Raw genomic sequence first — 25,386 nt, 5'->3', positions numbered from 1 at the left:
TGCCCCAAGCTGACAACATAAAGTCGTCTTGTATTTAACGTACCGAGGGCCGTTTTTCCCTTGCAACTGTATATTTTTTCTACGATGTTGACCGCTTTCACCAACTATAGTCTGCCCACTTAAGTCTGCCCCAAGCTGATAACATAAAATCGTCTTGTATTTGATGTACCGAGGGCCGTTTTTCCCTTGCAACTCATATATTTTTTCTTGGATACTTAGACCACTTTCACCAACTATGGCCTGCCCACTTAAGTCTGCCCCAAGCTGACAACATAAGGTCATCTTGTATTTAACGTACCGAGGGCCGTTTTTCCCTTGCAATTAGTATATTTTTTCTACGATGTTGACCGCATTCACCAACTATAGTCTGCCCACTTAAGTCTGCCCCAAGCTGACAACATAAAGTGGTCTTGTATTTAACGTACCGAGGGCCGTTTTTCCCTTGCAATTAGTATATTTTTTCTAGGATGCTTAGACCACTTTCCCCAACTATAGTCTGCCCACTTAAGTCTACCCCAAGCTGATAACATAAACCTAAGCGTGTTCGAAAGCACAGTACAGATTAGCCGAAAGAGCTTCTTGAGATAACACAAATAGAGGTTACAGAAAACTTGGACGCCATAGCAGTATTGCCAATCAGCACTCAGCTTGCAAACACGCTTAGGTTTATGTTATCAGCTTGGATCGGACTTAAGTGAAGAGACTATAGAAGAAATAAAAGTCTCTGTCCCTTATACCCTTATGCCAGACTGTCGTACTCAGCCTGTTACGTGTCCGATTATTAACCCCAAACTCTCTCCTCCACCCCGATAACTGACTTCATATATAGTTATCGTTAAAATGGTTACTTATTGATGCTTCTTGGCAATACTTATGATGCTTCGAGTACGATAATCTGGCAACTGTGCTTATGCCAGACTGTCGTACTCAGCCTCTTACGTTTCCGATTTCTAACCCCCAAAACTCTCTCCTCCTCTCCGATAACTGGCTTTATATATAGTTATCGTTAAAATGGTTAATTATTGATGCTTCTTGGCAATACTTATGGTGCTTCGAGTACGATAATCTGGCAACTGTGCTTATGCCAGACTATCGTACTCAGCCTCCTACGTGTCCAATTTCTAACCCCCAAACTCCCTCCTCCACTCCGATAACTGGGTTCATATATAGTTATCGATAAAATGGTTACTTATTGATGCTTCTTGGCAATACTTATGATGCTTCGAGTACGATAATCTGGCAACTGTGCTTATGCCAGACTATCGTACTCAGCCTCCTACGTTTCCGATTTCTAACCCCCAAACTCCCTCCTCCACCCCGATAACTGGGTTCATATATAGTTATCGATAAAATGGTTAATTATTGATGCTTCTTAGCAATACTTATGATGCTTCGAGTACGATAATCTGGCAACAGTGCTTATGCCAGACTATCGTACTCAGCCTCTTACGTTTCCGATTTCTAACCCCCAAAACTCTCTCCTCCACCCCGATAACTGGCTGCATATATATAGTTATCGTTAAAATGGTTACTTATTGATGCTTCTTGGCAATACTTATGGATCAGAAATACAATGCTCCGAGTACGATAATTTCTGGCAATAGTGCTTATGCCAGACTGTCGTACTCTGCCTGTTACGTGTCCGATTATCAACCCATACTCTCTCCTCCACCCCGATAACTGACTTCATATATAGTTATCGTTAAAATGGTTAATTATTGATGCTTCTTGGCAATACCTATGGATCAGAAATACAATGCTCCGAGTACGATAATTTCTGGCAACAGTGCTTATGCCGCTTCTCCAGTGCAACACGATTGACTCCTTTTAAAAACAAGCTCGACCGACATTTCCTTCAACTCCAAATCAACTAAAGTAGAAATGCAAAGTTTTGGAGCTATCTGATTAAACTCGACCGACATTTCCTTCAACTCCAAATCAACTAAAGTAGAAATGCAAAGTTTTGGAGCTATCTGATTAATGTAGAATCACTTAAGTTAAGGACCGATCACCTATAGTCTGGACCATGGGGCCTGTGTGGTCTGAATGTCTATGTAAATCTATGTAAATCCTCCTCACGCCTCCTCTATTTTAACATTCACTACGTGCGTCCATAATACAAAGGACTGTTCTAGTGTTGGTCTTAAAGCATCCGTAATTACCCTCGCATCCTGTTATTATCATTGTGTGGTATGTTTACTTAAGAATGAGCCATCCGTGTGTGTGTGTGTGTGTGTGTGTGTGTGTGTGTGTGTGTGTGTGTGTGCTGTATATACCTCGTTGTGATGTGCAGTAAACGAACTACACTCTTATTATCCTGTGTGTGTGTGTGTGTGTGTGTGTGTGTGTGTGTGTGTGTGTGTGTGTGTGTGTGTGTACTGTATATACCTCGTTGTGATGTGCAATAAACGAACTACACTCTTATTATCCTCTGTGTGTGTGTGTGTGTGTGTGTGTGTGTGTGTGCTGTATATATTCCGTTGTGATATACAGGAAGCTACACTCTTAGAATCATGTTATCAAGTTTAGCTACAAATTCATGGATATATTTAGCTTAAAGTATCTTTCGAGGATATATATATTGTAAGATTATCACCCTGCCACTCTGTTCCCCTGTTTATGTAATCTGTGCTAACTCATCTTTTTTCCTTCTCTCTCATTGCTTTCACTTTCATTTTCTCTTTCTCAGCGTCTGTGGTGTTTGGGGGTACTGAAAAAATATCTTATTGTGTCCGCTCTCCTCCCTCTCTACCAGTCAGCTCTTATACTATAGAATGGATATCAAAATGTTAGAATCGGTGCAGAGGAGGATGACTAAGATGATTCAGGGGTTAAGAAACTTGCCATACGAGGAAAGACTCAGACACTTAAACTTGCATTCTCTAGAAAGGCGAAGGGTGCGTGGAGACATGATCGAGGTTTATAAATGGATGAAGGGCTTTAATAAGGGAGACATTCATAAGGTTTTGTTGGTAAGAGAACCGGGTAGGACACGAAGTAATGGGTTTAAACTGGATAAATTCAGATTCAACAGGGACATAGGCAAAAATTGGTTTACTAACAGAGTGGTGGATGAGTGGAATAGGCTTAGCAGTCATGTGGTGAGTGCCAATACAATTGTCACATTAAAAAATAGATTAGATAAATTCATGGACAGCGATATTAGGTGGGTTAGACCCACGGGAGCTTAGGTTTAAAGGAGCTGCCTTGTACAGACCTACCGGCCTCTTGCAGACTCCTACGTTCTTATGTTCTTATAATAATGATACAAGAGTTATTCCAGGTGTCAATATATTATAAGGGGAAGGTGTGGGTCTTGCTATCATCCCTCAGGCGCCTTTTCTTCATCAATTATTAATGTGACCTCTTTCTCGAGTGTCCCATATACAAAGAGGTCATTTCCGTGTGTGTGTGTGTGTGTGTGTGTGTGTGTGTGTGTGTGTTATGCTTATTTTTGACTGATCCATTGTATTTTTAGTGTTTACGTTCATGATAGTTGTTGTGCTCAATGAAATATATACTAATGATAAAAAAATAATAACTGTGTGTGTGTGTGTGTGTGTGTGTGTGTGTGTGTGTGTGTGTGTGTGTGAGGCCAGAACACCGAGATAAGATCACTCACCTAATGAATCAATATCACTCACTGCTTGTACGAAGAGACGGGAGAATAAACACCAGACAGTCTTTCCTTGAACAACCTCGTCCTTCTGTGCACTTCTCAGCAGGTTTCTCCCGTAACACAACCGTCTCCACTCACACTCACGCACACGCACACACACACACATCCACGACCACCACTGCTGTCTGTAGCCTCTTTGCACACCAGCTGATTGCCTCCCTCCTCCTAACCCTTCCCTCTCCCACCCCTAACCCTCCACTACCTCCTTTCCTTCCACCCCCTTCCTCCTCCCTTCCCTCCAGTTCCTCGTCTCCATCCGTCAAATCTTCATTCTCATTCATCTTAATTCTCTTTTAGTCTCATTCTTTCCTCCTCTCGTTTCTTTAGTAATGCATAAACACCTGTACCACACACACACACACACACACACACACACGCATGCGCCCTCAGAACTCCCTTGGTCAGACGATGAACTCTTGTAGTCATGGTTACGGGCGAAACAAACCCGAATTAACCACTCCCCTCTTTCTCCCTACCCCCCCCTCTCTCTCTCTCCCTCTCTCTCTCTCTCTCTGGATCTATGCACGGGGCGGAGTATAGTAATAATCATCAGCCGTCGCATGTCAAGGAAGCTACCGAGGCCTGGCTGACTGACTGTAGCGTAATGTGATGTTTAATTAATGACTCGATGGTTGCTGGGTCTCGAGGTGTCGATGTGTGTGTGTGTGTGTTGGTGGTGGTGGTGGTGTTGGTGGTGTTTTTTGTTGTTGTTGGGAATATTGGGTTGTTGTTTTTGTTGTTGAGACGTATTGGTAGTAGTAGTAGTAGTAGTTGTTGTTGTTGTTGTTGTTGTTGTTGTTGTTATTATCCATCTAGTTATTTTCGTTCTTTTTCTGTTTTTGTTGTTGTTGTTTTTGTCAGCGTTGTTGAATGCGTCGGGGGTGTTATTGAAATTATCGTTGTTGTTGTTGTTGTTGTTGTTGTTGTTGTTGTTGTTGTTGTTGTTGTTGTTGTTGTCAATGCTCCTGCTGATATCGTTGTTACTGTTGTTGTTGTCATTGTTGTTGTTGTTCTTATGGTTGTTATTTTACGAGTAGCGGTAATTCTAGTTTTCATTGTTGTTGTTATTATTGTTGTCGTTGCTGTTGTTGTTTCTTCAGTAAATATACAAGGTGGGGGGGGAATAAGGCCTTTCCCAACGTCCTCCACACATCCTCTCCCACCCCCGCCACAGCACCCCACTCGGCCCCCCTCCCATCCCACACCCCTGCCCCCACTCTCGCCCCTCCCCAGCTCCCTCCTCCGTCCCCTGCCCCTACCCCTCCCCCCTCAGCCCCGCCCACTCCCCCGTCCCCGCTCCTAACCCAGTCCCCACCCCCGCTCTCACCCCAGCCCCAACCACCCCTTTTCTCCCCCCGCAGCTCCTCCCATCTTCCCCCCCCCCTGTCTTTGCCCCCTTCCTCCCCCAGACCCTCCCCATAAACAACATATATAAAATAGCAACATTAACAGTAACATCAATGAGGGCTGGAACTACTGTATCGCTTCTACAACAATGACAGCAGCACGCCTTCATACAGCCTGTGCCTAAGACGGGTGACGACTCTTATGCTTCAAACTCTAATCCTTCAGACTCTAATCCTTCAGACTCTATTCCTTCAGACTCTAAACCTTCAGACTCTAATCCTTCAAACTCTAATCCTTCAGACTCTATTCCTTCAAACTCTAATCCTTCAGACTCTAATCCTTCAAACTTTAATCCTTCAAACTCTAATCCTTCAGACTCTAATCCTTCAAACTCTAATCCTTCAGACTCTAATCCTTCAAACTCTAATCCTTCAGACGCTAATCCTTCAGACTTTAATCCTTCACACTCTAATCCTTCAGACTCTAATCCTTCAAACTTTAATCCTTCAAACTCTAATCCTTCAGACTCTAATCCTTCAAACTCTAAACCTTCAGACTCTAATCCTTCAACCTCTAATCCTTCAGACTCTAATCCTTCAAACTCTAATCCTTCAGACTCTAATCCTTCAAACTCTAATCCTTCAGACGCTAATCCTTCAGACTTTAATCCTTCACACTCTAATCCTTCAGACTCTAATCCTTCAAACTTTAATCCTTCAAACTCTAATCCTTCAGACTCTAATCCTTCAAACTCTAAACCTTCAGACTCTAATCCTTCAACCTCTAATCCTTCAGACTCTAAACCTTCAGACTCTAATCCTTCAGACTCTATTCCTTCAGACTCTAAACCTTCAGACTCTAATCCTTCAGACTCTAATCCTTCAGACTCTCATCCTTCAAACTACCGTCCAATTGCTTTGCTCTCTCATATTTCTAAGGCTTCTAAAAGTTCTTATGCATCTTTCAACTTTGACCTTCCTTCCATCTAAGCGCCAGAATGGGTTCCGCAAGGGGCGTTCTACTCGTGGTCTTCTTACCTTCTTGACCGACTCTTGATCATCCTCTCTTCATTTCGGTGGAACTTTTTGTTTTATTCATTTTTTACTTTTTTTTTTACAGTAAGGGAGACAACTCAAGGGCAATACAACAACAACATAAACAACAACAAATCCCGCTAGGCGCTACTCCAATAAAAGAAAACATAAGAGGTCAAAAGGGAGGTCAGTTTTGCTTTTACCTTGGACATCACGAAAGCATTTGAAGCATTCGATAGGGTCTGGCACATGTCTTCGCTTTCCAAACTATCCTTCAACGTATTTTATCCCTCTCTCTGTACTTCTAGCCCCAGTTTCCTTGCAGGCCGTTCTGTTTCCGCTGTGCACTAGTCTTTGCTATCTACATCATTCTTCTACGTATTTCATCCCTCTCTACATACTTGTATTTTTAGTCTCCTTGCAGACCATACTATCTCCGCTGTGGTAGACCCCTAAACCTATAGATATGGTGTTCCTCTCTCTCTCTCTCTCTCTCTCTCTCTCTCTCTCTCTCTCTCTCTCTCTCTCTCTCTCTCTCTCTCTCAACGGTTTTAACGACTTTTAATGGACACTTATCTCGAAAAGTCTCAACAGGCACGATTTTTTTTTTTTTTTTTTACAGCTAAGGAGACAGTTCAAGGGCGTAAAGAAAAATATATAAAAAAAAGCCCGCTACTCACTGCTCCTGTAATGGGTTGCTCTCTCTCTCTCTCTCTCTCTCTCTCTCTCTCTCTCTCTCTCTCTCTCTCTCTCTCTCTCTCTCTCTCTCTCTCATATCCTGCTTCTGTGGTTAACTTTATCGTCTTCTTGGTATGTGGCGTTGTTCTCTCACACGCCTGGGAATGTTGCTATGTTAAGATCTCATTACAACACACTTCACCGTATCTTCTTCTTCTTCTTCTTCTTCTTCCTTTTCTTCTTCATTTTTTCTTCTTGTTGTGTTTGTTCTCCTCAATCGTCTCATTTTTATTCCTTATTCTTTTTGTGCTTCGTCTTTTTTCTTCTTCTTCTTCTTCTTCATCTTCTTTCTCCTTCTGCTCCTCCTCTTAGTTTAACGTTCTTACCTTTCCTTATGTGGTTGGACGAGGTATTCAAACTCTCCTGTAGACTCATCATGCACATCGGAGATACATGTTTTACTTTTCCTGGCGACGGTCCTTCACACACGCCTTGGAGGAATATCTATAACCTATCCACTACTACATGGTTCCCTTGTGAAGACGCTTGAGTAATGAATGAAATAACAGGAAAGAGAAAAGATAGAGCGAAGAAAATGCGTTTGAATGGGAAAAGGGGATAAACATTAAGGAATATTGATGAAGGAGGAGGAGGATTGATGGAGTGACAGGGAATGCGAGGAAGGAACAGCCAGGGAAGGAAACAGAATGAAAACTAAGACCAGTATTCTAATTGTGACTCCCATTTAAAACTATCCTATTAGACTCTATCTCACCTAACCCAATCTAACCTAACGTAACCTAACTTCGCTACCGACTCTCAAAGCAGCTATTTCTAAAGGCCAAAATGAAGAGGTCAAAATTGCGTTCTCATGAGTGTTTCTTGGGCCCCGTTCACACTACCGACTCTGGGCCACGACAACCCTGCGACTTTTAGGATCCCTTCACACTGTGCCGACTCAAGGCCACGACAACCCAGCGACTTTTAGGATCCCTTCACACTGTGCCGACTCAAGGCCACGACAACCCAGCGACCTTTAGGCCCCCTTCACACTGTGCCGACTCAAGGCCACGACAACCCAGCGACTTTTAGGACCCCTTCACACTGTGCCGACTCAAGGCCACGACAACCCAGCGACTTTTAGGCCCCCTTCACACTGTGCCGACCCAACATCCAGCGATCGTTTCTAGACCTCTTTCCGACCATGTGCGACCCTTTCACATCAACATTTCGCACCCAAGACCTCGTATACCCCGATTCGCTGGGTTGTCGTGGTCCAGAGTCGGCATAGAGTGAACGGGGTTTTAAAGTTCATGGTACAGAAGCCTTGTTAAACTTCCACCAGGGTTAAAAGCTGCTCATGGAAAGAAAAAATAGAACTTCCACGAAAGCCATGTCAGATGTGTGTGCTTGGGAACGCTTCATAATGTGGCGCCAGACATCTTTTCCCACGTGTTTTTCTTATCATTTTCCTTCCTATGTTCTTCCTGTCTCTCCCGGGTTTTGTTTCATCTTTTTATATATTTTCTTTTCAGCATTTTTTCTTTCCTGTTTTTCCTTGCCTTGTCCGTTTTTCTGATCCTTTTCGACGTGTTATCTTCATTTTCCTTACTTTTCTTTTTCCTTTCATTAATATCTTTTTCCGAATCTTTTTATGCATTTTCTTTTCAGCATTTTTTCTTTCCTGTTTTTCCTTTCCTTGTCCGTTTTTCTGATCCTTTTCGACTTGTTATCTTCATTTTCCTTTCTTTTCTTTTCCTTTCATTGATATCTTTTTCCGAATCTTTTTCAGCATTTTCTTTTCACCATTTTTTCTTTCCTGTTTTTCCTTGCCTTGCCCTTTTTTTTATCCTTTTCCACGTGTTATCTTCATTTTCCTTTCTTTTCTTTTTCCTTTCATTGATATCTTTTTTCCGAATCTTTTTCAGCATTTTCTATTCAGCATTTTTTTCTTTCCTGTTTTCCTTTCCTTGTCCGTTTTTCTGATCCTTTTCGACTTATCTTCATTTTCCTTTCTTTTCTTTTTCCTTTCATTGATATCTTTTTCCGAATCTTTTTCAGCATTTTCTTTTCAGCATTTTTTCTTTCCTGTTTTTCCTTGCCTTGTCCGTTTTTCTGATCCTTTTCGACTTGTTATCTTCATTTTCCTTTCTTTTCCTTTTCCTTTCCTTGTTATCTTTTTCCGAATCTTTTTTAGCATTTTCTTTTCAGCATTTTTTTCTCTCCTGTTTTTCCTTGCCTTGTCCGTTTTTCTGATCCTTTTCGACGTGTTATCTTTATTTTCCTTCACTTTCTTTTTCCTTGTTATCTTTTTCCGAATCTTTTTCAGCATTTTCTTTTCACCATTTTTTTCTGTCCTGTTTTCCTTTCCTTGTCCGTCTTTCTGATCCTTTTCGACGTGTTATCTTCATTTTCCTTTCTTTTCTTTTTCCTTTCATTAATATCTTTTTCCGAATCTTTTTCAGCATTTTCTTTTCGCCATTTTTTTCTTTCCTGTTTTCCTTTCCTTGTCCGTTTTTCTGATCCTTTTCGACGTGTTATCTTCATTTTCCTTCCCTTTCTTCCTCCTTTCCTTGTTATCTTTTTCCTTATCTTTTTCGCCATTTTTTTTTCATAATTTTCTTTCCTATTTTTCCTCTCCTTTCCTTGCCCTTTTTTTTTTTCCTTTTTGACGTGTTAACTTCATTTTCCTTCCTTCCTTCCTTCCTTCCTTCCTTCCTTCCTTCCTTCCTTTCTTCCTTCCTTCCTTCCTTCCTTCCGAAGAAAAAGAAGAAGAAGAAGAAGAAGAAGAAGAGAAGAAGAAGACGAAGAAGAAGAAGAAAGGAGCACAAGAAAGGAGAATAATAATAATAATAATAATAATAATAATAATGATAATAATAATAATAATAATAATAATAATAATAATAATAATAATAATAATAATAATAATAATAATAATAATAATAATAATAATAATAATAATAATAATAATAATAATAATAAGAAGAAGAAGAAGAAGAAGAAGAAGAAGAAGAACAACAACAACAACAACAACAACAACAACAACAACAACAACAACAACAACAACTACTACAACAACAACAACAACAACAACAACAACAACAACAACAACAACAACAACAACAACAACAACAACAACAACAACAACAACAACAACAACAACAACAACAACAACAACAACAACAACAACAACAACAACAACAAGTACCAACAGAGAGATTTACCCCCCCCCCCCACCCCACCCCTCCAGGAATAAATAAATGCTACACGGACCCACACCTCATTGCGCTACACTTCACCCATCGTATATTTTTGTTGCATCATCCTTAGGCATCACACATGAATACTTACTGTCAGTCCCACAATCACTTGCCTAAGAATGTAACGTCTCGGCTGTTGACTCAAGCAAACGTTTCATATCCCGTCTAAGGCAGATAAGCTAGCCACGTGTTGCCTTGCTCATACCCAGCACTTGGAGGATATAGGCCTTAGTCATAAACATTTCGTCGCACAAGTAGGCCTACACATATTTAACAAGACTTTCGTAGGAGTTTGGGGCATTTCCAGGAGTAGTTTATGACCCTGGTGGTAGTTTGACCCCGTATCCTTAAACATTTCGGTGCCCAAGTTCACTCATTTGACAAGACTTTCGTAGGAGTTTGGGGCATTTCCAGGAGTAGTTCCATGACCCTGGTGGTAGTTTGACCCCGTATCCTTAAACATTTCGGTGCCCAAGTTCACTCATTTGACAAGACTTTCGTAGGAGTTTGGGGCATTTCCAGGAGTAGTTTATGACCCTGGTGATAGTTTGACCTCTTATTCATAAACATTTCGTTGCCCAAGTACACTCATTTGACAAGACTTTCGTAGGAGTTTGGGGCATTTCCAGGAGTAGTTCCATGACCCTGGTGGTAGTTTGACCCCTTATTCTTAAACATATCGGTGCCCAAGACTTTCGTTGGAGTTTGGGGCATTTCCAGGAGTAGTTCCATGACCCTGGTGGTAGTTTGACCCCTTATTCTTAAACATTTCGGTGCCCAAGACTTTCGTAGGAGTTTGGGGTATTTCCAGGAGTAGTTCCATGACCCTGGTGGTAGTTTGACCCCTTATTCTTAAACATATCGGTGCCCAAGACTTTCGTTGGAGTTTGGGGTATTTCCAGGAGTAGTTCTATGACCCTGGTGGTAGTTTGACCCCTTATTCTTAAACATATCGGTGCCCAAGACTTTCGTAGGAGTTTGGGGCATTTCCAGGAGTAGTTCCATGACCCTGGTGGTAGTTTGACCCCGTATTCTTAAACATTCTGCGCCCAAGACTTTCGTAGGAGTTTGGAGCATTTCCAGGAGTAGTTCCATGACCCTGGTGGTAGTTTGACTCATTATTCTCAAACATTTCAGCGCCCAAGACTTTCGTAGGAGTTTGGGGTATTTCCAGGAGTAGTTTTATGACCCTGGTGGTAGTTTGACCCCTTATTCTTAAACATATCGGTGCCCAAGACTTTCGTAGGAGTTTGGGGCATTTCCAGGAGTAGTTCTATGACCCTGGTGGTAGTTTGACCCCTTATTCTTAAACATTTCGGTGCCCAAGACTTTCGTAGGAGTTTGGGGCATTTCCAGGAGTAGTTCTATGACCCTGGTGGTAGTTTGACCCCGTATTCTTAAACATTCTGCGCCCAAGACTTTCGTAGGAGTTTGGGGCATTTCCAGAAGTAGTTCCATGACCCTGGTGGTAGTTTGACTCATTATTCTCAAACATTTCAGCGCCCAAGACTTTCGTAGGAGTTTGGGGTATTTCCAGGAGTAGTTCCATGACCCTGGTGGTAGTTTGACCCCTTATTCTTAAACATTTCGGTGCCCAAGACTTTCGTAGGAGTTTGGGGCATTTCCAGGAGTAGTTCCATGACCCTGGTGGTAGTTTGACCCCTTCTTCTTAAACATTCTGCGCCCAATACTTTCGTAGGAGTTTGGGGCATTTCCAGAAGTAGTTCCATGACCCTGGTGGTAGTTTGACCCCTTATTCTTAAACATTTCGGTGCCCAAGACTTTCGTTGGAGTTTGGGGCATTTCCAGGAGTAGTTCTATGACCCTGGTGGTAGTTTGACCCCGTATTCTTAAACATATCGGTGCCCAAGACTTTCGTAGGAGTTTGGGGCATTTCCAGGAGTAGTTCTATGACCCTGGTGGTAGTTTGACCCCTTATTCTTAAACATATCGGCGCCCAAGACTTTCGTAGGAGTTTGGGGTATTTCCAGGAGTAGTTCCATGACCCTGGTGGTAGTTTGACCCCGTATTCTTAAACATATCGGTGCCCAAGACTTTCGTAGGAGTTTGGGGCATTTCCAGGAGTAGTTCCATGACCCTGGTGGTAGTTTGACCCCGTATTCTTAAACATTTCTGCGCCCAAGACTTTCGTAGGAGTTTGGGGCATTTCCAGGAGTAGTTCCATGACCCTGGTGGTAGTTTGACCCATTATTCTTAAACATTTCGGTGCCCAAGACTTTCGTAGGAGTTTGGGGCATTACCAGGAGTAGTTCTATGACCCTGGTGGTAGTTTGACCCATTATTCTCAAACATTTCAGCGCCCAAGTGTCTCTAACTTTCTCCTTCCTTCTACGTCATCCTTCACTTTCTCCTAGTACTCTCCTTTCTCTCTCTTTCTCCTTCCTTCTACGTCTTCCTCCACTTTTTCCTACTGTTTTCCTTTCTCTCTCTTTCTCCTTCCTTCTAAGTCTTCCTCCACTTTTCCCTATTCCTCTCCTCTCTTTCCTTTCCTCCTTCCTTCTACCTCTTCCAAAAAGGCTTGTATAGAGGTTGTAGGGAGTTCCATGGGTAGCTTCACATCTCTAGCGGTAGTTTTGCATAATTTCTACACCGTGAACAGGAAAAACGCTCTTGAGAACCTAACGCATCTTTTCTCTGGCTGTCAAAAATTATCGAAACAAGAGCCCGAAGCCTTTCAAATACATGTCCTGGGCCTTTTGGGGAGAATTCACGATCTCCCACCAGCGCCAGGACCACCAGCACCACCACCATCACCACCACCATTACCACCACCACCAAAATCGTCACCCAAAATTGACCTCTCGTTTGGGCACTCTTTACTGTTGTCTGTTATGGGAGCGGTGAGTAGCGGACTTTTTTTTCAGTGCACATTCTTTTTGTTGCCCTTGAGCCGTCTCCTTTGGTTGTAAAAAAATGAAAAAACATCATCACCACCATCACCACCACCATCATCATCACCACTACCATCACCATCACCACCACCACCTGAGCCACTGACGACCTTGCACCTTTTAGCTTATCAGTGACGAGTTTGTTTCCTGACTCGACTTCCATATCCAGACGCCTTGGGTTCAGTCCCCGGCGCTCAGTGGAGTATATTTCGACTTTTTTCACTGCGTTATTGTGATTTATTTAATGAAGTGGGATTTTCTTTCTCGAGTGTTTGGTAATATATTTTGCTGTGAGATCTTTAGAAGGCGTCACTCTAACTCTATATATACCAAGTCAAGTCACTTTGCTTCAAAACTGCGACCGGTACGCGCAGGAGGCGGTTTTGGGACGGAGCAGCGGGATGACGTCACTTGGAGCCCCGCCCAAAAATACCCGCCAGTTCAGGGGTGACTAAAATTGGGGCCGTATGTGCACTCTGGATGTGCATTCTCGCCTTCTTTCACAGCGCGTTCAGGCAAGCCACTGACGAAAAAATATGTCTTTTTATTGTGCTATTGCGTGACTGTAATTCCAATGACTACAAACGGCGGTGTGGGGTGTGAGGGAGGGCATGTTGAAGTGATTGATTTAAATTAGTACGCCTTTCCTCGTTTTCTCTAAATCCCTGTTTCTACATTCTCTGTTTGGCTCCAAGCAACGTCACGAATAAACCACGCCTCGTCCGTGTCTCCTCCCACAAACCTGCGTATGACTTGACTTGGTGTATATAGACATAGGCGTCACTAGGAGGGCCGAGCAGGAAATAAGATGATTCACGACCTCCCCCACCACCAGCACCACCATCTTCACCACCACCACCACCTCCACCACCACCACCACCCCTACCACCAAGCCCATCCACCACCGCCACCTCCTCCACCACCTCCATCCCAGTTGCTAAATTAAGTCGTTAGTTATAAGGTTGTTTATTTATTTATTTATTATGTTATTTTATTTTGTTTTGTTTTGTCTTGTTTTGTTTTGTTTACTTTGTTGTTTCTTTTCTTTTCCTTTCCTTTTCTTTTTCTCTGGATGTTTTCTTTTCTTTTCTTTTCTCAGGATGTTTTCTTTTCTTTTCTTTTCTTATCTTTTCTCAGGATGTTTTCTTTTCTTTTCTTTTCTCAGGATGTTTTCTTTTCTTTTCTTTTCTTTTCTCAGGATGTTTTTTCTTCTCCTTTCCTTTACTCTGGATGTTTTCTTTTCTTTCCTTTTCTTTTCTTTTCTCAGGATGTTTTCTGTTCTTTTCCTTCTGTTGGTGTTGGTGGGTGTGGATGAGCCCCCGTCTCCCCAGAGGAGACTCACCCGTCACCCATCCTGCGGCCCCAGGGGCCGAAAGCTGGATGACTTTTTATTTCTTTGCTGGATGTTGTAATTTCATTTTCTTTTCTTGGTGTTTTAATTTTCTTTCTCTATCCTTTCTTGACGGTGTGGGTTAGCCTCCTCCTCCCCAGAGGAGACTCACCCGTCACCCATCCTGCGGCCCCAGGGGCCGAAAGCTGGATGACTTTTTATTTCTTTCCTGGATGTTGTAATTTCATTTTCTTTTCTCGATGTTTTATTTTGTCTTTCTTTTTCTTTTCTGAATGGTCTGGGTTAGCCTCCTTCTCCCCAGAGGAGATTCACCCGTCACCCACCCTGCGGCCCCAGGGGCCGAAAAGTGGTTGACTTTTTGTTTTCCTTTTCTTGGTGTTCCTATCATCCATTCTGGTGTTCCTGGTCTGGACGTTTTCCTTTTCTTGATGTTTCTTTCATCCTTTCTGATGTTCCTGGTCTGGACGTTTTCCTTTTCTTGATGTTTCTTTCATCCTTTCTGATGTTCCTGGTCTGGACGTTTTCCTTTTCTTGATGTTTCTTTCATCCTTTCTGGTGTTCATGGTCTGGACGAGCCGCTTTCCTCCCAGAAGAGACTCGCCCATAATTTTGTGGTGTTGGTTTGGGCCGAAAGGTGGATGATTGTTTTCTTTTCCTTTTCTTGATGTTTCTTTCATCCTTTCTGGTGTTCCTGGTCTGGACGAGCCGCTTTCCTCCCAGAAGAGACTCGCCCATAATTTTGTGATGTTGGTTGGGCCGAAAGGTGGATGATTGTTTTCTTTTCCTTTTTTTGATGTTCCTATCATCCTTTCTGGTGTTCCTGGTCTGGACGAGCCGCTTTCCTCCCAGAAGAGACTCGCCCATAATTTTGTGGTGTTGGTTTGGGCCGAAAGGTGGATGAGTTTTTCTATTTTCCTTTTCCTTTTTCTGGTGTTCCTTCTCTGCATTTTCCTTTTTCTTGTGTTCCTTTCTTTGCTTTCCTTCTCTTGGTGTTTTCATGTCGACTTTTCCTGGTCTTGTATGTTGGAACGCGTGAGTCTCCTTCTCCCCAGAAAAGACCCGCCATACCAACATACAAGACACTTTAAACAAAGCAAAACAAGACAGTTTTTTTTGGTATTTTTTGATTTTTTGGATTTTTTTGTGTTTTTTCGTTTTTAATCGTTGATAGCAGCACGACACTTGCCTTGCTTAGGGGAATTGTGCGTCCCTAAGCGTCGAAACTTGCAATGAAACGTGTCATGAACGTGTCGTCTGGCTAGTAAGAGGTCAGGAGCTGTTTTGCTGGAACTTCACGCCCCCCCAACCCCCGGACCCTCGGGATCTCCGACACGGAGGTGAACGCTACGGGGGAGCCGAGGCGCCCTGCCGGAGCCCTGAGCCCTGCGACGCTCGCCAGGAAGGCCTTGAGCCCCCTGACGCTCCCCAGCCCCGCGAGGCGAGGAAGGTGGATAGCAAGATGAGCCTCTTAAAACTCCAGACGGGATGAATTTAAATCAATCGAAAATACAGTGAAGGCGCCGGAAACCGTTTTTGTTGAGGGTCAAGGATGGCAGGACGAAGGCCGAAGGAAGGTGACAGAAGGAAGGAAGGAATAAAAAGGGGAAGGTGACAGGAAGAAGGAAGGAAAGAGGAGATGACAGAACGAAGGAAGGAAGGAAGGAAGGAAGGAAGGGAAAAACGAGGAAAGGAAGGAAAATGGTGGAAGGAAAGAAGGAAGGCAGTTAACAGGGTGAAGGAAGGGGACAGGACGAAGGAAGGAAAGAGGAGATGACAGAACGAAGGAAGGAAGGAAGAAAGGAAGGAAGAAACGAGGAAAGGAAAGAAAATGGTGGGAGGAAAGAAGGAAGGCAGTAAACAGGGCGAAGGAAGGAGACTGAGGGAATGAAGGAAGGAAAGAGGAGATGACAGAACGAAGGAAGGAAGGAAGGAAGGAAGGAAGAAACGAGGAAAGAAAGGCAAGTGGTGGGAGAGAAAGAAGGAAGGCAGTTAACAGGGCGAAGGAAGGAGACTGAGCCGCCAAGATTGTGTCCGGGCTTGGCGTGAAAGACGAGCCCCCGACGTGACTGTATAGTTTTGCTCCCTCGGCTTGTTCGTCACTTTTCTCTCCTGATTGGCTCACCACGCCACTTTTACTTTGTGTTCTTTTACCTCCCTCATCTACTTGGCATTGAATTTTACTCGTTATGAAGTTAAATCACCACCACTACTATTGTTAAGGAAAAAGAACCATGCAGCATTTTTTTTTTTTTTTTTTTTTTTTTTACGTTGCTGCCTATTGCGCCGGTAGGCATCTTCCCGGTGGGGCCTGATGGTCGGCCCAGCCCGTTCTGGCGCAGGCGAGTGTTTATAGTGGCGCCATCTTGCATTGAAAAAACTGCATGGAAACTATGTAGGAAAGAGGAAAAGAAAAAGCTACCACCACACTAACCGGGCGATAAAAACGGACAAGGACACCAGTATTCCAAAGAACTTAACTGCTGTCATTCTTCTTTGTGCAGTCAGGAGATGTCCAAAACATGACATGATCTGGTTAGACTGTTTAGAGACTAGACAGACTTGTTTTGTGGTGCTGGCCGGTGGCTGGCTGGGTGCGGCTTAGGATTGGCTCAAACAGGCAACCAGGTTACTTATGGTGATGGAATATGATACCAGAATACTCCAGCAAGCGTTTGAAACTAATGTAGAGAATATTGAGGTTTACATTCATTTACTTATTTTCATCTATAAAAAAAAAATCTGATTTAAATAGAAAAATCCGATTATTTTGATATAAGAAAATAAAAAAAAACTCAACAACCTTGCATGGAAACACTAACACACCTTCTACGAAAGCCTTATCAAATATGGGCGTGTGACTCCTGAAACGTTTGAACATCCCAACCTGTGTCACGGAATATAAGTATCTCCATCACGTTTAAGTCAACATACCCACCATCACACAAGCATACGTGCCATCATATCAATACCCATATCCGGGAGAATCCGCCGAAGATGGTCATAACATTCTATTTGGCATTTATATACAGCGGAAGCAACGCGTCACATCCCGTCACTGCCATGGCTCCAGACCTTACGACAACCCCCCAAAGCGATGCCAGTGAGAGTGGACGATTCGGTGAAGGAGGACACACTTGCTAAGCCTACTCTTGGTCTGCCTTTGCCTTTGGTCTGACGTGAGTACCTGTGTGTGAGAGGGAGTGGAGAGGACAAACTGAGAGACTGATGCGAGAAATGGGAAATTGATACGACGCTGATACGAAAAATTGAGCGAGAGAGGAAGGTGGGGAGGGTGAGCACTTCTGATAGCCCGTTCTTTCTGTACAAAATCTTTCTCTTGAGGGAATGCGAAGGTCAAACTGAGAGACTGACGATGCGAAAGATGCAAATTAGATATGAAAAAGATACGAAAAATTTAAGTCAAGCGAGGGTAGAAATTAGAGGATGGTGACCACTTCTAATCCCCCGTTCTTTCTAAACTAAATCTTTCTCTTGAGGGAATGCGAAGGTCAAACTGAGAGAATGATGATACAAAAGTTACGAAATATATATGAAAAAGATACGAAAAATTTAAGTCAAACGAGGGTAGAAATTGAAGAGGGTGAGCACTTCTAATCGCCCGTTCTTTCAATACAAAATCTTTCTCTTGAGGGAATGCGAAGGTCAAACTGAGAGAATGACGATACAAAAGTTACGAAATATATATGAAAAAGATACGAAAAATTTAAGTCAAGCGAGGGTAGAAATTAGAGGATGGTGACCACTTCTAATCGCCCGTTCTTTCAATACAAAATCTTTCTCTTGAGGGAATGCGAAGGTCAAACTGAGAGAATGACGATACAAAAGTTACGAAATATATATGAAAAAGATACGAAAAATTTAAGTCAAACAAGGGTAGAAATTGAAAAGGGTGAGCACTTCTAATCGCCCGTTCTTTCAATACTAAATCTTTCTCTTGAGGGAATGCGAAGGTCAAACTGAGAGAATGACGATACAAAAGTTACGAAATAGTTATGAAAAAGATACGAAAAATTTAAGTCAAACGAGGGTAGAAATTGAAGAGGGTGAGCACTTATAATCGCCCGTTCTTTCTATTCTAAATCTTTCTCTTGAGGAAATGCGAAGGTCAAACTGAGAGAATGACGATACAAAAGTTACGAAATATATATGAAAAAGATACGAAAAATTTAAGTCAAGCGAGGGTAGAAATTGAAGAGGGTGAGCACTTCTAATCGCCCGTTCTTTCTATTCTAAATCTTTCTCTTGAGGGAATGCGAAGGTCAAACTGAGAGACTGCTAATACTTGGAGCCAAAATGAAGAGCTACACTGTTTTTGTCTCTTTATATTACAACGGGAATGGTAAAACAACACTGCTACTTGGGGTCAAAGAGTGCAATAGTGTAACCTTCTTTGTTTACTACTAATTGCACAACTAATGAAGAGAGAGGAAAGTCACATTGCTAAGACTTGGAACGAAAAAGAAGAGCTACACTGTTCTCTCTCTCTCTCTCTCTCTCTCTCTCTCTCTCTCTCTCTCTCTCTCTCTCTGATCTCCTTTATTAGACTGAGCTTTCGTGGGAGTTTTGTGCATTTCCAGGGCTAGTTTTATGACCCTTCTGGTAGTGTGACTCTTCCTCTGTACCGTGAAACTTAAACAACACTCATTAGAACTCGACTGATCTCCTTTATTTGACTGAGCTTTCGTGGGAGTTTTGTGCATTTCCAGGGCTAGTTTTATGACCCTTCTGGTAGTGTGACTCTTCTTCTGTACCGTGAAGCTAAAACAACACTCATTAGAACTCGACTAATCTCCTTTATTTGATTGAGCTTTCGTGGGAGTTTTGTGCATTTCCAGGGCTAGTTTTATGACCCTTCTGGTAGTGTGACTCTTCCTCTGTACCGTGAAGCTAAAACAACACTCATTAGAACCCGACTGATCTCCTTTATTTGACTGAGCTTTCGTGGGAGTTATGTGCATTTCCAGGGCTAGTTTTATGACCCTTCTGGTAGTCTGCCTCTTCTTCTGCACCGTGAAGCTAAAACAACACCCATTAGAACTCGACTGATCTCCTTTATTTGACTGAGCTTTCGTGGGAGTTTTGTGCATTTCCAGGGCTAGTTTTATGACCCTTCTGGTAGTGTGACTCTTCCTCTGTACCGTGAACCTTAAACAACACTCATTAGAACCCGACTAATCTCCTTTATTTGACTGAGCTTTCGTGGGAGTTTTGTGCATTTCCAGGGCTAGTTTTATGACCCTTCTGGTAGCTTGACTTTTCCTCTGTACCGTGAACCTTAAACAACGCTCATTAGAACTCGACTGATCTCCTTTATTTGACTGAGCTTTCGTGGGAGTTTTGTGCATTTCCAGGGCTAGTTTTATGACCCTTCTGGTAGTGTGACTCTTCTTCTGTACCGTGAACCTAAAACAACACTCATTAGAACTCGACTAATCTCCTTTATTTGACTGAGCTTTCGTGGGAGTTTTGTGCATTTCCAGGGCTAGTTTTATGACCCTTCTGGTAGTGTGACTCTTCCTCTGTACCGTGAACCTAAAACAACACTCATTAGAACCCGACTAATCTCTTTTATTTAACTGAGCTTTCGTGGGAGTTTTGTGCATTTCCAGGGCTAGTTTTATGACCCTTCTGGTAGTGTGACTCTTCCTCTGTACCGTGAACCTAAAACAACACTCATTAGAACCCGACTAATCTCCTTTATTTGACTGAGCTTTCGTGGGAGTTTTGTGCATTTCCAGGGCTAGTTTTATGACCCTTCTGGTAGTGTGACTCTTCCTCTGCACCGTGAACCTAAAACAACACTCATTAGAACCCGACTGATCTCCTTTATTTGACTGACCTTTCATGGGAGTTTTGTGCATTTCCAGGGCTAGTTTTATGACCCTTCTGGTAGTTTGACTTTTCCTCTGTACCGTGAACCTTAAACAACACTCATTAGAACCCGACTGGTCTTCTTATCGACCTTTAGGAAATCGTTGATATGAGGTTGTGTTCTCTCCCACCACAAGCTCAAAGGGCCAGCTGGATATAAATGATCACCGCCTCCACGCACAGATATAATGTATGCCCCCAATTTATACCTTTATCTTGCCTTTGTTTTTGTGGATTTGAATTTTTTAAGCTGGACAAATTCAGATTCAGCAAGGACCTAGGCAAGAATCGGTTTACCAAGAGAGTGGTGGATGTGTGGAACAGGCTTGGCAGTCATGTTGTGAGTGCCAATACCATAGATACATTCAAGAGAAGGTTAGATTAGTGAGGTTAGGTTAGGTTAGTTTTATAGGAGCTGAGTGGAACAGATTTGGCAGTCATGTTGTGAGTGCCAATACTATAGATACATTCAAGAGGTTAGATTAGCGAGGTTAGGTTAGGTTAGTTTTACAGGAGCTGAGTGGAACAGGCTTGGCAGTCATGTTGTGAGTGCCAATACCATAGATACATTCAAGAGGTTAGATTAGCGAGGTTAGGTTAGGTTAGGTTTACAGGAGCTGATTGGAACAGGCTTGGCAGTCATGTTGTGAGTGTCAATACCATAGATACATTCAAGAGGTTAGATTAGCGAGGTTAGGTTAGGTTAGGTTTACAGGAGCTGAGTGGAACAGGCTTGGCAGTCATGTTGTGAGTGCCAATACCATAGATACATTCAAGAGAAGGTTAGATTAGTGAGGTTAGGTTAGGTTAGGTTTACAGGAGCTGAGTGGAACAGGCTTGGCAGTCATGTTGTGAGTGCCAATACCATAGATACATTCAAGAGGTTAGATTAGTGAGGTTAGGTTAGGTTAGTTTTATAGGAGCTGAGTGGAACAGGCTTGGCAGTCATGTTGTGAGTGCCAATACCATAGATACATTCAAGAGAAGGTTAGATTAGTGAGGTTAGGTTAGGTTTACAGGAGCTGAGTGGAACAGGCTTGGCAGTCATGTTGTGAGTGCCAATACCATAGATACATTCAAGAGGTTAGATTAGCGAGGTTAGGTTAGGTTAGGTTTACAGGAGCTGATTGGAACAGGCTTGGCAGTCATGTTGTGAGTGCCAATACCATAGATACATTCAAGAGGTTAGATTAGTGAGGTTAGGTTAGGTTAGGTTTACAGGAGCTGAGTGGAACAGATTTGGCAGTCATGTTGTGAGTGCCAATACCATAGATACATTCAAGAGAAGGTTAGATTAGTGAGGTTAGGTTAGGTTAGGTTTACAGGAGCTGAGTGGAACAGATTTGGCAGTCATGTTGTGAGTGCCAATACCATAGATACATTCAAGAGGTTAGATTAGTGAGGTTAGGTTAGGTTAGGTTTACAGGAGCTGAGTGGAACAGGCTTGGCAGTCATGTTGTGAGTGCCAATACCATAGATACATTCAAGAGGTTAGATTAGCGAGGTTAGGTTAGGTTAGGTTTACAGGAGCTGAGTGGAACAGGCTTGGCAGTCATGTTGTGAGTGCCAATACCATAGATACATTCAAGAGGTTAGATTAGCGAGGTTAGGTTAGGTTAGGTTTACAGGAGCTGAGTGGAACAGGCTTGGCAGTCATGTTGTGAGTGCCAATACTATAGATACATTCAAGAGGTTAGATTAGCGAGGTTAGGTTAGGTTAGGTTTACAGGAGCTGAGTGGAACAGGCTTGGCAGTCATGTTGTGAGTGCCAATACTATAGATACATTCAAGAGGTTAGATTAGCGAGGTTAGGTTAGGTTAGGTTTACAGGAGCTGAGTGGAACAGGCTTGGCAGTCATGTTGTGAGTGCCAATACCATAGATACATTCAAGAGGTTAGATTAGTGAGGTTAGGTTAGGTTAGGTTTACAGGAGCTGAGTGGAACAGATTTGGCAGTCATGTTGTGAGTGCCAATACCATAGATACATTCAAGAGAAGGTTAGATTAGTGAGGTTAGGTTAGGTTAGTTTTATAGGAGCTGAGTGGAACAGGGTTGGCAGTCATGTTGAGAGTGCCAATACCATAGATACATTCAAGAGGTTAGATTAGTGAGGTTAGGTTAGGTTAGGTTTACAGGAGCTGAGTGGAACAGGCTTGGCAGTCATGTTGAGAGTGCCAATACGATAGTCACATTAAAAAAGAGATTAGATAATTTCATGGATAGTGATGTTAGGTGGGGTTAGGTTCACAAGAGCTGCATTGAACAGGTCTACCAGCCTCTTGCAGACTCCTTACGTTCTTATGTTCTTATTTGCCACATTTACTGTCTCCTCTGCGTTACTGGGTCGTATATAAGACATTTCGTATATAAGACACTTCTCTGCGTTACTGGGTCGTATATAAGACATTTCTCTGCGTTACTGGGTCGTATATAAGACATTTCGTATATAAGACATTTCTCTGCGTTACTGGGTCGTATATAAGACATTTCGCATATAAGACATTTCTCTGCGTTACTGGGTCGTATATAAGACATTTCGTATATAAGACATTTCTCTGCGTTACTGGGTCGTATATAAGACATTTCGCATATAAGACATTTTTCTGCGTTACTGGGTCGTATATAAGACATTTCGTATATATGACATTTCTCTGCGTTACTGGGTCGTATATAAGACATTTTTCTGCGTTACTGGGTCGTATATAAGACATTTCGTATATAAGACATTTCTCTGCGTTACTGGGTCGTATATAAGACATTTCGCATATAAGACATTTCTCTGCGTTACTGGGTCGTATATAAGACATTTCGCATATAAGACATTTTTCTGCGTTACTGGGTCGTATATAAGACATTTCGTATATAAGACATTTCTCTGCGTTACTGGGTCGTATATAAGACATTTCGCATATAAGACATTTTTCTGCGTTACTGGGTCGTATATAAGACATTTCTCTGCGTTACTGGGTCGTATATAAGACATTTCGTCGCCCAAGAACACATAATTGACAAGGCTTTCGTAGGAGTTGTAAGCATTTCCAGGAGTAGTTTTATGACCCTGGTGGTAGTTTGACCTTTCCTCAGCAGCATGAGTCTAAAGAAACACTCATTGGAACCCGATTGATCCCTTCTTTGACCTTTAGAAAGAGCTGATGTGAGAAGGGAAAGTATCTCATAATACCGACCTTATAGAGACACCTTGCTTCTCATACCATCTATTTCTAAAGGTTAAAGAGGGGGCCAGTCGGGTTCTAATGAGTGTTTCTTCAGGTTCACGGTACAAAGGAAGGGTCAAACTACCACCAGGGCCATAAAACTACCCCTGGAAATGCCCACAACTCCTACGAAAGCCTTGACAAATATGGGTTCTTGGGCGGTGAAATGTCTCAAAATATGACCCTATTATCCAAAACTCGAGGGTGTTGCTGTTGTGAATGAGCGTGTAGTTCCTGGGTGCAGTTCCTTGTGTCTGCCTCCTTCTCATCATCCCTCTTACACCTTAGTATCTTTCTACATAGTGAAGAATTCTTATAGTAGGAATCACTCAGTATTTCCACATCCGATTTTGTCCTCGTCAGCTGAGTGGCCTGAGAATTTTCATGAGTAAAGTCACATATATAAGATAACTTTTACTATGTCATACTAGCTACTATATATCTTTTTTTTCAGTACAGGATGCAGCTCAAAAAGGCCCGTAAATCATTACTCGTATATAAGTAGAGAAGAGTGGCCAAAAGAGAGGTCAATTTCGGGTGGAGAGGTGTCCTGATACTCTGCTATTTACACTCTGCTTCTACCATGTCATCATCGTCTAGACTCTTGAGACTTTAGACCTTTCTGTTTGGAGATGTCTCTTCTTGGGGCTCGTTTAGGCGGAGCATATTTACACTGCTTCTACCATGTCATTATCGTCTAGACTCTTGAGACTTTAGACCTTTCTGTTTGGAGATGTCTATTCTTGAGGCTCGTTTAGACGGAGCATATTTACACTCTGCTTCTACCATGTCATCATCGTCTAGACTCTTGAGACCTTAGACCTTTCTGTTTGGAGGTGTCTTTTCTGGAGGCTCGTTTAGACGGAGCATATTTACACTCTGCTTCTACCATGTCATCATCGTCTAGACTCTTGAGACTTTAGACCTTTCTGTTTGGAGATGTCTCTTCTTGAGGCTCGTTTAGACGGAGCATATTTACACTCTGCTTCTACCATGTCATCATCGTCTAGACTCTTGAGACTTTAGACCTTTCTGTTTGGAGATGTCTTTTCTGGAGGCTCGTTTAGACGGAGCATGTTTTCCCTGCGGGCGGCGGGGCCTGAGGATGCCGCCAGCGTCACGCCCTTCGTTGGGTCCTTGGAGGAAAAAAGGTTGGATCCACACAAATACAAACACGTACTTGGCCGCCAGCAGCGTGACGCAACACCCACTAAAGACATCAGTAGCATTTCCGGCCACGAGGAGGATGTGAACGGATTGATTGCAGCAGGTTACCAGTGCTCACGACCACCATAAAGAGGATATGACAGAAAAGGAAAATATGGATAAATAATAAAAAAAAGTGGCTGCTGCGTCGACACAGCTGATAACTCAGATCCTGTTGGGGCCGGGAGCGATATGACTGTGATTTTTTATGCCGGAGTTGCCTCCCATTCTGTCTTTGAACACGTCAATCATTTATTTATTTATTTATTATTATTATTATTATTATTATTATTATTATTATTATTATTATTATTATTATTATTATTATTATTATTATTATTATTATTATTTTTATTATTTGTAGAGCATGATCTCAAACAATCCTGTCTTCATGAAACTTGCTCAGCGTCTGCCCATGACAAGGACTGACTCTATACGGGTTTATTAGGTCAAAGACACCCGACGCCCGTGAAGTTTCGAGTTCAAATCCATGGGGTCAGATGTTCAAAAGCTTGGGGTCTCTTTATGGTCATTCTCTAGGTCCACAGAGAGAATATAGGAGCTATTACACTAGGCAAATTTTCCGTGGATCTTCAGTCAAACCACGATTTCCGCTAGCGTGGTTCTCATTTATTTCTTGTTACTGCTGATGATGATGATGGTGAGTAAGACCGTCGTCCTTTGGTGAAATCTACCGTAGCTTTGGAAGATCGTGGACACGTCAGAAAACCACGGAAATATGAGAATCACGCCAGCGGAAATCGTGGTTTGACTGAAGATCCAAGGAAAATTTGCCCAGTGTAATAGC

The 25,386-nt window shown here is 42.5% G+C and overlaps 2 protein-coding genes across 5 annotated transcripts in view; one reads left to right on the top strand and one right to left on the bottom strand.

Annotated features, from left to right (window-relative positions):
- Window positions 1-3,803, bottom strand: part of LOC126988740 (protein eyes shut-like) — a 65,408-nt gene extending 61,605 nt beyond the window's left edge. For all 3 annotated transcript variants that reach the window (XM_050847110.1, XM_050847111.1, XM_050847112.1), the window contains exon 1: window positions 3,623-3,803. The gene's annotated coding sequence lies outside the window, so the exon portion shown is untranslated. The remainder of the gene's footprint in view (window positions 1-3,622) is intronic.
- Window positions 3,804-17,293: 13,490 nt separating this feature from the next.
- The window catches only part of LOC126988737 (mucin-2-like), a 29,749-nt gene continuing 21,656 nt past the window's right edge, over window positions 17,294-25,386 (top strand). For both annotated transcript variants that reach the window (XM_050847105.1, XM_050847104.1), the window contains exon 1: window positions 17,294-17,440. The gene's annotated coding sequence lies outside the window, so the exon portion shown is untranslated. The remainder of the gene's footprint in view (window positions 17,441-25,386) is intronic.

This window comes from Eriocheir sinensis, chromosome 70 (assembly GCF_024679095.1).
Source record: "Eriocheir sinensis breed Jianghai 21 chromosome 70, ASM2467909v1, whole genome shotgun sequence".
Classification (NCBI taxonomy): Eukaryota; Metazoa; Arthropoda; class Malacostraca; order Decapoda; family Varunidae; genus Eriocheir; species Eriocheir sinensis.
The sequence above is the reverse complement of the archived record's forward strand: the minus strand, read 5'-3'. Positions and strand labels throughout refer to the sequence as shown.